This window comes from Nicotiana tomentosiformis, chromosome 2, assembly GCF_000390325.3.
Source record: "Nicotiana tomentosiformis chromosome 2, ASM39032v3, whole genome shotgun sequence".
NCBI lineage: Eukaryota > Viridiplantae > Streptophyta > Magnoliopsida > Solanales > Solanaceae > Nicotiana > Nicotiana tomentosiformis.
The window spans coordinates 123,884,992-123,896,049 of record NC_090813.1 but is presented as its reverse complement, the minus strand read 5'-3'; positions in this window follow the sequence as shown (position 1 = coordinate 123,896,049).

Here is an 11,058-nt window from a genome sequence, read left to right as displayed (position 1 = left end):
TGTATTATTAGGTAAAACAAAAGGTGCTTGAGGTGGGTATATTGCTTTAGTAATATTACCACTTCCATCTTTATAAGATCTTTCTAAAACCTTTATGTAAAGCGGTAAATAAGTGGTTATAAACCAAGGAACAAAATACATAATTTGATTATGTAAAGCACAAGTTTCATAAAATTCTTGAGAAATATTATTTAAATCTTCTTTACTATAAGTATCAAAAAACCAAGTTTTAATGGTTCCATTTATTAATAAAAAAGTCCTTTTGAACATATTTTCTAGCTTGTGACCCTGGACTAAAATCTATTTGGTGTGGAATCATTAAACATCATTGGGGTTGAAATCCATTTCGGATGCAGAAAGAATATCCTTATCAGAAATATTATCATTATCCCGAATAATATTTGTTAGAGGGTTAATCTTAACCCTTTCAACAGGCTTATCACTTTTAGTAGAAATAGTGTGTAAAGATGCAGCACGATTTCGAGCTGGTCCATAGACTGGTTCAACAGGAGAAATATGTTGAATTGCAGGTAAAAGTCTATGATTGGAAAATAAATGCCTATTAGGACTAATAGTAGGCAAAAGTCTATTATTAGAAAATGACTGCCTATTATAAGTGGAACTATTATCATCAAATTGAATGCAAATCCTACCATCCGGAGTTTGAGTAGTATGAGAATATTCAGTATTACTGACAACATTTGTTATTTGACTTGGGGATATAACTAAATCCAAAGTCCAAGTAGTTGAGAAATTAATTTCTTCCCACTTGGTCTCCTCGTGGTGACCTTAGACTTTGCAAAATTGGTTTCCACCAATATAGTCTGATCAGATGTATAATACAATTTACATCTAGGGTTTAACGTAGATAATAATTTAAAATAAATTTTATAAGATAAACATATAAGTTCAGATCCAAGCGCATAATTATAACCATGTATTTTCACATTTAATGTCAATGCATCAAGTATATTAAAATCAGATAGAGATAATTGAAGATTGGGTTGAGTATTAAAATATACTGGACCGTAGGCCACAATAGATTCAATAGAACCCATCGGAGACTATCTAAAATTCAGATTTCTAGCATCTCCAAGAGCAGCCAAAAACGTCTTTGGTAACCCTTTAAGGGTTAATGGCTTAAAAGCAATTTGAACCATACCAACATGCAGATAATTATACTGATTTTTATATAAATCTACATCTTTTTTGTTTAACAAACGAATAGTCTGTTCAGACGAGTTTAAAGCTAAAGATTGCTCAGTAGTTTTAACTAGTTGTTTTGAAGAAAGTTTATCAAACCATCCATAATCATAAATTATTTTAATAGGGACTTTAGGAATTGTCCATTTGTTTAATAAATCAAGGTTTTGAGGTATATATACCTCTTCAAGTCTAGTATTTTTCATACTAGTTTCTCCTAAATTCATAACAAAAAATAACATATCTATGCCGAATACTTCAGATCTATCTCATATATACCATGAAAGTTCCTAGGCTCTGATACCATCTTAACAGTATCTGGTAGGCGGGCGGTAATCTGCATGGCCAATCTTAACATGATCTGGTAGGCGGGCGGTAATCCGCACGGCCATCCCAATCTAGCTAATTTAGTATCCTTAAGTTTAAAGGCTGGCGGTAGTCCGCACGGCCAGTAAGGATTTAAGAACAGAAATATACTAGAATTTTCATATAGTTTGCGGACTGTATGGAAGGTCTAACCTTTTACTCGAGCAAGGGGCCTGTCTTAATCTAATACATACACTTATTGAGCCCATGTGTCTAGCGATTCTAACCGTGAAAGAAGATGCCTTTTTTCAAAACATTTGACGGGCTAAGGTTTGGCTTGCTAGACGGAGCTACTAAGGCAAAGCCAATAAGAGTAGTGCTAGATTAGACTATACCACCATCTCGAAACCAAGCCAAGAAACTATATAAAAAATTCCTTTATATTTTGATAGAGGCCAGATCTTTCATGGTGTATATAGGAGAGAAGTTAGATATTCAACATAGATATGTAATTTCTTATGTTTTAGAGAATATCAAAATGTCATCAATATAAACAATGATGAAATCAAGGTAAGGATCAAATATATCATTCATGATTTTTTGAAATTCAGAAGGGGCATTCTTTAAACCAAAAGACATAACATTCCATTCATATTGCCCGAATGGAACATTAAAAACAGTTCTATAAATATGCTCTTTAAATATTTGAATCTGCCAATAACTAGATTTTAAATCAAACATTGAAAATATATTGGCATCATATAATCTTGATAATAAATTCTTTTTATTGGGAATGAGATACCTTATCCATTTTAAAAACATATTTAAAAGTTTATAATTAATAATCAATCTAGAAATACCACGTTCCTTTTCAGCAGCATTATTAACATAAAAGGCTGTGCAAGACCAAGGAGATTTTGAGGGTTTTATCAAACCCTTTTGTAAAGAATTATCAATCTCTTTTTTGCAGAATTCTACCAATTCAGCGTTCATCAGACTAAGTCGAGATTTAGTAGGAATATCATCCTCAGAGAAATTATCTTCATATGGAAGAGTTATAATATGCTTTTTTCGATTCCAAAAAGCACTAGAATGCTTACCACAAGTATCAATAGCAATTTGTTCGGAAATCAATTTAATCTTTTCCTGTACTTTAGTGGATTTTAAAGTGTCAAATATATTCATACTAAATAATTCTAATTGTAACGAACCAATATGTCTTTGCTTCATATCAATTAAAGCATTTATATCTCTAGTTACGAGATCTGTAACAAAAGTGTAACTTATCTTTCTATCCTTATAAGTAGCTGTAAAACCTTTTGAGTCTATGCTAGTAAAAGGATAAATAACATTAATAAAAGGCGTTCCAAGTATAATTGGAGGGTATAACTAATTTTTAACCAAGAAAAAGAAGTGAGGAATGCAGACTTTATTCTAACAAATATCCGTATTAGGCAATTTATACTTTATATCTAACGCATGTCCTCATGCAGATTTAACCATATGAGTGGTTTTTTGAAAATATTTAGTAGGTACTAAACATACTTGAATGCAGCTAACATCAGCTCCACTATCAATCATAGCAATATTTGTAATAGAAAAACTATTATCAATTAGAATAGTACATTTGATATACCATTTATGGCCAGTAACAATTTGCATCATTCCCAAAAACATATCATGTTTAGAATCAAGTCTAATAGGTTCTTCCTCAATATCATTTTCAGAAATACCTTTGTTTTTATCATTAGAAAACTCAGTTACAGAATTATTTTTCTCTATCTGAGTAATCCTGTGATCACAAATCATTTGATTTTGTTTAAGAGATTTAATCTCCCTTTTTAAACTTTCAACTTCAACCTTTAAATCATCGAAAGAAGCATCTCTGGTTGGTGTAATTTTATTATTAAGTCGGTTATTAATTTCTAATAAAGAAAAAGGCGCAGAATATTCAAATTCGTTCTTTTGTTTTTCAAAAGGTTTTGAAGAACTAGAACTTGAACTTGCTGCCAAATTTATAATTTTTTCACGAAGTTTATCATCAAAAACTTCTTTTAAAAGTTCTATTACATTATCAGATGTAATAGTTTTCATGTTCAAATCTTGAAATTGAGATTGTAATTTATAAAACTCATCATCATCACAAGTACATGTATTACCTTTGTAAGCTGTACAAGTATTATTAATATTTTTATCACTATCAGATAAATTAAGTAAATCGATTTCAGCTTCAGATTTTGACTCAAAATATAATCAGATTCTGATCCAGAAGTATATAACAAACCATAAACCTTATCACGTAACTCATCGTCTAGTTCTAACATTTTCCGCTTTTGAAGCTTACAATTTGGAGCTATATGGCCAAATTTACTACATTTATAACACTTAATATCAGCAAGATCTCACTTAGACCTATTTTTTGTAAATCTAGTAGACTTGCGATGAGATTTCCTAGCATCACGCTCTTCTTTGGATCTATATCTCGATCTCTTTTTCTTATAAGGACTGTCTGGGTTAGGATATCTACAATACCTATTTTTCTTTTTCTTGCTATGAGCAGAAGTCTCGGGTAAACCGAACTGGGTGCAAAAGTCTCGTAATTGTGATTTTTCCTTAAGCTTATCTATCTTAAGTTGTCTGGACAATTTTAACTCATTACACAATTTTAATCCTTCTTGTGTGCATACTCCTATCAATTTTCCATAGGTATAATCTTTGTACGGAATTTCCCCGTAACTACCCCTTAGAGTTTTTCTTACTCTTTCAGCAAATAAGGAGGGAAGGCTATCTATAAACTTAGTTTTCCAATGTTCATACTTATTTTCGGGTAATTCAATTACTCTACTGTCACGACCCAAAAACCCTAACCTGTCGTGATGGCGCCTATCTCAGTACTAGGCAAGCCGACAACATCAATAACCTACGATTTCCTTTAAATTTAAAAACGTAACGTTTAATACAATACCAAAAATCTAGCAATTTCCGATACAATACTCCCAAAATTTGGTGTCACTGAGTACAAGTCTGGAAAATTACGGTCTATAATAGTTTGAGACCAAATACAGTAAACAAAGAAATAGAGAAGGAGAGACAAGGTTGGCGGAACACGGCAGCTACCTCAAAATCTCCTGAAAATCAACTGCGTGAAATGATCAATACCCGCTATGTTCAGGAACACCTGGATCTGCTCATGAAGTGCAGGGTGTAGTATGAGTACAACCAACTCAGCAAGTAACAATAATAACTAAGGAACTGAAGATAATGACGAGGTACACAGTCATAGTTCACTTTCAGTAGTTCCAGCAAAGAATACACATGCTTTCAAATCCGGCAGTTTAAGTCAAATCAATTTTATACAATTTAATTTCAAGTAATCCGGACATAAATTCTTTCAGAGATTTCACGACAATGACAGATAGCAACAAAGTGCAACCACAAATGCAAAGCAAGTACAGTCTCTCAGGCAACAGTCACTCAGCTCATCACAACAGCTCAACCACTCGGCTCTCAGCCCTCAGCACTCACATTCAATGGGTACCCGCGCTCACTGGGGGTGTGTACAGACTCCGGAGGGGCTCCTACATTCCAAGCGCCATAATCTGCACGGACAAATCACGTGCTATAATATCCTGCACGGACAACTCACGTGCCATAATATCCTTACCTCACCAACAGGCCCTCGTCCTTACTCAGTCCTCAACCTCTCAAGTCTCTCGGGCTCTCAGAAATCACAAAGATCAGCACAAAATAGAGATAACATAGTGCATCAACAAATATCAAGAAAGACTGAGGTTTGATACACTAGTAAAATATTGACTGAGTACAAGATAGCAATTAGCAAATAATTCAACGAGTACGTGACCTCTGTGGGTCCCAACAGTACTATCACAAAGCCTAAGCATGATTTCTAACATGATTTACAGTCAAATTTCTCCAACACAAAGAGAGCTTATAGCTAACAACACGTTATTCAACTTTACAGTTCACGGGACAGACCAAGTCACCATCCCTTCGGTGCACGCCAACACGCCCGTCACCTAGCATGTGCGTCACCTCCAAAATAATAACATGACACAAAATCCGGGGTTTCATACCCTCAGGACCAGATTTATAACTGTTACTTACCTCAACCCGTGTAATTATTTATTCCGCTATGCCCTTGCCACGAGAATTGGTCTCCGAAAGCCTCGTATCTAGACACAACTAATTCGAATCAGTCAATAAAAATTATTGTAATTAATTCCATAAGGAAATACTAATTTTCCTGATAAAATCCAAAATTAACTCAAAAATCGCCCGTAGGGCTCATGTCTTGGAATCCGACAAAAGTTACAGAATATGAACACACATCCAACCACGAGTCCAACCATACAAATTTCACCAAAATCCGGCACTAACTCGACCCTCAAATCTTTAATTAAAGCCTATGAAGATTTCTACCATTTTCAACCCAATCCTTACCCATTTGAAGTAACAATCTTTTCACAACCTTATTGGTATGTATACATAATACTCTTACACACAAGAATCATACTATTAATCACCCATCTTTACTTCAAACCCGAAATTGAAGAATTGGGGAAAGAAATTCTTACCTCTTTGAAGAATTGTGAAATCTTCAAACCTTGACCAAGAATTGATGGATAAATCACTAAGTCTTCACTTTCTCTCTCTAAAATGCTCTCACCTCTCTCTAAAATATCAGATTTTTGGCTAAAAAATGAGCTTCAAGGGCTATAAATCGAAGTTGGGTCGGGTCAAAAATTAGAAAGAATGGAAGCTCCGATGCAGTTATGTGGTCACATATGCGATCGCATAACAGGTATGCGGTCCGCATACCAACCGCATAATTTGGCCTCCAAAGCTGGGCATTACTGACCTATTCTGCGGTCATTATGCAGTCTGATACTTGTTCTGCGGTCGCATAATGCACCGCAAAACAGGTCTGTGGTCGCATAGTGCGCCGCGGATTTTCCTCAAATCTTGCCCTCCTCCTGCTCCATTTTGCGACCATTATGCGGTCCGCAGAGTGATTCTGCGACCGCATAGTGGTCGCAGAAATGACCATTTTCCGACTGCATAATCTCTGTACTAATTGATCTACCTCGGTACCACCAAACCTTAATTGTTTTAGCAAATTTTCTTCGAGGTCATTACACATAAGTTAACATCCGGTCAACCTTTTCAACTTAAATTCTAAACCTTGGAACTAAGTGCTCCAAATCATTTCAAAATCTCACCGAACCCAAACCAATTACCCCAGCAAGCCAAATAACAACTGTAATTCACAATTTGAGCTTTAAATGGGGCAACAGGATTGCAATAGTCAAAATGACTGGCCGGGTCGTTACATTCTCCCCCTCTTAAACAAACGTTCGTCCTCGAACGGGCTTAGATTCATACCTGGAGTCTCAAATAGATGTGGATATTTGCTCCGCATCTCCTGATCAATCTCCCAAGTAGCTTCTCCGACTGGCTGGCCTCTCCACTGCACCTTCACCGAAGCTATGTTCTTTGATGTCAACTTTCGAACCTGCAGGTCTAAAATGGCCACCGGCCTCCACATCATAAATCAAATTACCGTCCAATTGCATTGTACTGAAATCCAAAATATGAGACGGATCCCCGACATACTTTCGGAGCATGGATACATGGAATATTGGATGAACACCTGATATATTAAGTGGCAAGGCAAGTTCATAAGTCACATTTCCAATTTTCTTAAGTATCTCAAAAGGCCCAATATACCGAGGGCTCAACTTGCCCTTCTTCCCGAACCTCAACACACCCTTCATGGGTGAAATCTTGAGTTGAACCTTCTCCCCAACCATGTGAACAACATCATAAACCTTCCTGTCGGCATAACGCTTATGTCTAGACTTTGCCATGCGAAGCCGTTCCTGAATTACTTTAACCTTCTCTAAAGCATCCTGAACCAAGTCAGTACCCAATAATCTAACCTCACCAGGCTCAAACCAACCCACCGGAGACCGATACCGTCTCCCATATAAAGCTTCATACGGAGCCATCTGAATGCTTGACTGGTAGCTATTATTGTAAGCAAACTCTGCGAGTGGCAGAAATTTATCCCATGAACCCCCAAAGTTAATGACACAAGCGCGTAGCATATCCTCCAATATCTGAATAGTGCGCTCGGACTGTCCGTCCATCTGAGGGTGAAATGCTATACTCAACTGAACCTGTATGCCTAATTCTTGCTGCACTGACCTCCAAAACTGTGAGGTAAACTACGTACCATGATCTAAAATAATAGACACTGGCACACCGTGTAGGCGAACAATCTCGCGAATATAAATCCCAGCCAACCGCTTCGAAGAATAATTAGTACCGACTAGAATAAAATGTGCGGACTTGGTCAACTGATCTATTATCACCCAAACAACATCTAACCTTCTCAAGGTCCGTGGGAACCCAACTACGAAGTCCATGGTAATATGCTCCCATTTCCACTCCGAAATTTCAAGTCTCTGTAGAAATCCGCCCGGTCTCTGATGCTCGTACTTTACCTGTTGACAATTTAAACACCGAGATACAAACCCAACTATATCTTTCTTCATCTGCCTCCACCAATAGTGCTGGCTGAAATCCTGATACATCTTCGCGGCGCCTGGATGAATTGAGTACCGCGAACTGTGAGCTTCCTGGAGAATTAGCTCGCGCAAACATCTACATTAGGCACACAGAGCTTGCCCTGCATCCGTAATACACCGTCATCTCCAATAGTGACTTCCTTGGCATCATCGTGCTGAACCGTGTCCTTAAGGACAAGCAGATGTGGATCATCATACTGGCGCTCTCTGATGCGATCATATAAAGAAGACTGAGAAACTACACAGGCCAAAACTCGATTCGGCTCGGAAATATCCAATCTAACAAACTGATTAGCCAAGGCCTGAACATCCAAGGCTAAAGGCCTCTCTGCTACCGGTAAGTATGCTAAGCTGCCCAAACTCTCCGCCTTACGACCCAAGGCATCGGCCACCACATTAGCCTTTTCGGGATGATAGAGAATGGTGATATCGTAATCCTTTAGCAACTCCAACTACCTTCGCTGCCGCAAGTTAAGATCCTTTTATTTAAACAACTCACACTGGACACCATACAAGTAATGCCACCAAATTTTCAAGGCATGAACAATAGCTGCTAACTCAAGATCGTGGACTGGATAATTTTTCTCATTTACCTTTAGCTGTCTGGACGCATAGGAAATCACCCTACTGTCTAGCATCAGCACTGCGCTGAGACCAATACGTGACGTGTCACAATACACAGTATAAGACTCAGAACCTCTAGGCAATACCAATACTGGAGCTGTAGTCAAAGCTGTCTTGAGTTTTTGAAAGCTCTCTTCATACTCATCCCACCACCTGAACGGAGCACCTTTCTGGGTCAATTTAGTCATAGGCGATGCAATAGACGAGAATCCTTCCACGAAGCGACGATAATAACTGGCCAAGCCGAGAAAACTCTGAATCTCAGTAACTGAAGATGGCCTGGGCCAACTCTGAACTGCATCTATTTTCTTCGGATCCACTTTAATCCCTTTACTGGACACTATGTGTCCCAAGAATGCTATCGAACTAAGCCAGAACTCACACTTAGAGAACTTGGCATAAAGTTTCTCCTCTCTCAGCCTCTGTAGTACAATACTCAAATATCGTGCATGCTCCTCCTGGCTACGTGAGTACACCAGGATATCATCAATAAATACCACAACAAATAAATCAAGATATGGCTGGAATACACTATTCATCAAATGCATAAATGCTGCTGGGGCATTGGTTAGACCAAAAGACATCACAAGAAATTCATTGTGACCATAACGAGTTCTGAATGTCGTCTTCAGAATATCCGAGTCCCGAATCTTCAACTGGTGATACCCAGACCTCAAATCAATTTTGGAGAACACCCTCGCTCCCTGAAGCTGGTCAAATAAATCATCAATACGTGATAAGGGATATTTATTTTTGATTGTAACTTTGTTCAACTGCCTATAATCGATGCACATCCGCATAGTACCATCTTTCTTTTTCACAAACAGAACCGGTGCACCCCAAGGTGACACACTAGGCCAAATAAAACCCCTTTCAAGGAGTTCCTGAAGTTGCTCTTTCAGTTCTTTTAACTTAGCTGGTGCCATACGATACGGAGGAATAGAAATGGGTTGAGTACCCTGCACCAAGTCAATACCGAAATCAATATCCCTGTTGGGCAGCATACCCAACAGGTCTATAGGAAATACATCAGGAAAGTCTCTTACTACCGGTACTGAATCAATAGTAGGAGTATCTGCATCAACATCTCTCACAAAAGCCAAGTATGACAAACACCCCTTTCCAACCATACGTTGGGCCTTCAAATAAGAAATTACCTTGCTAGGAACAAAATCTAGAGAACCTCTCCACTCAACCTTTGGCAACCCCGGTATGGTCAACATCACGGTTTTTGCATGACAGTCCAAAATAGCATGACATGGAGACAACCAATCCATACCCAAGATTACATCGAAATCGACCATACCGAGTAATAAAAGATCAACCCTAGTCTCCAGTTCCCCAATAGTTATCACAAACGACCGATACATACGGTCCACAATAATAATATCACCCACAGGTGTAGATACACTAACATGTAAAACTAAGGACTCACAGGGCATAACCAGATAATGAACAAAATACGATGATACATATGAATAAGTAGAACCATGGTTAAATAATATAGAAGCCTCCCTGTGGCTGTAACGACCCGACTTGTCATTTTAAGAATTTATACCCCGTTTAGTGACGTAAGGTCTCGAGAAGCTTCAAAATATGTATTATGACCCGCGAGTGTGGTTGAGTTACATTTACTAAAGATTCGAAATTAAATTAAAAGAACAATCCTTAAGTTGAAGCTTAAATGGAAAGAGTTGACCGGAGAGTTGACTTCTGAGCAAACGACTCCGGAATGAAATTTTGTTGATGTCAATAGCTCCGTATGGTGATTTTGGACTTAGGAGCGTGTCCGGAAAATTATTTGGAGGTTCGTAGTGGAATTAAGCTTGAAATACCGAATATTGAATTTTTGGAAAGTTTAATCGGGGGGTTGACTATTTGATATCGAGGTCGGAATTCGATTCTAGAAATTTGAATAGGTCCGTTATGTCATTTATGACTTGTGTGCAAAATTTGAAGTCATTCCAGATTGATTTGATGCGTTTCGGCACAAGTTATAGAATTTCAAAGTTCATGGATTTTTGATTTGAAGTGCGATTCGTCATTTTGATATTGTTCGATGCAATTTGAGACCTCAAGCAAGTTCGTAATGTGTAATGGGATTGGTTGGTACGATTGGTTGAGGTCCCGGGGGCCTCGGGTGTGTTTCGGATCATTTGGAGCTGTTTTGGAACTGCTGATTCTGGTGTCTGGTTTCCTTCTTCGCGAATACGAAGAAAGTCCCGCGTTCGCGAAGAAGAAATTTTGGGAGTGATGGATTTGACCTTCGCGAACGTGAAGGAGGGGATGCGCGAATGCGAGGCAAGGTCTGGTC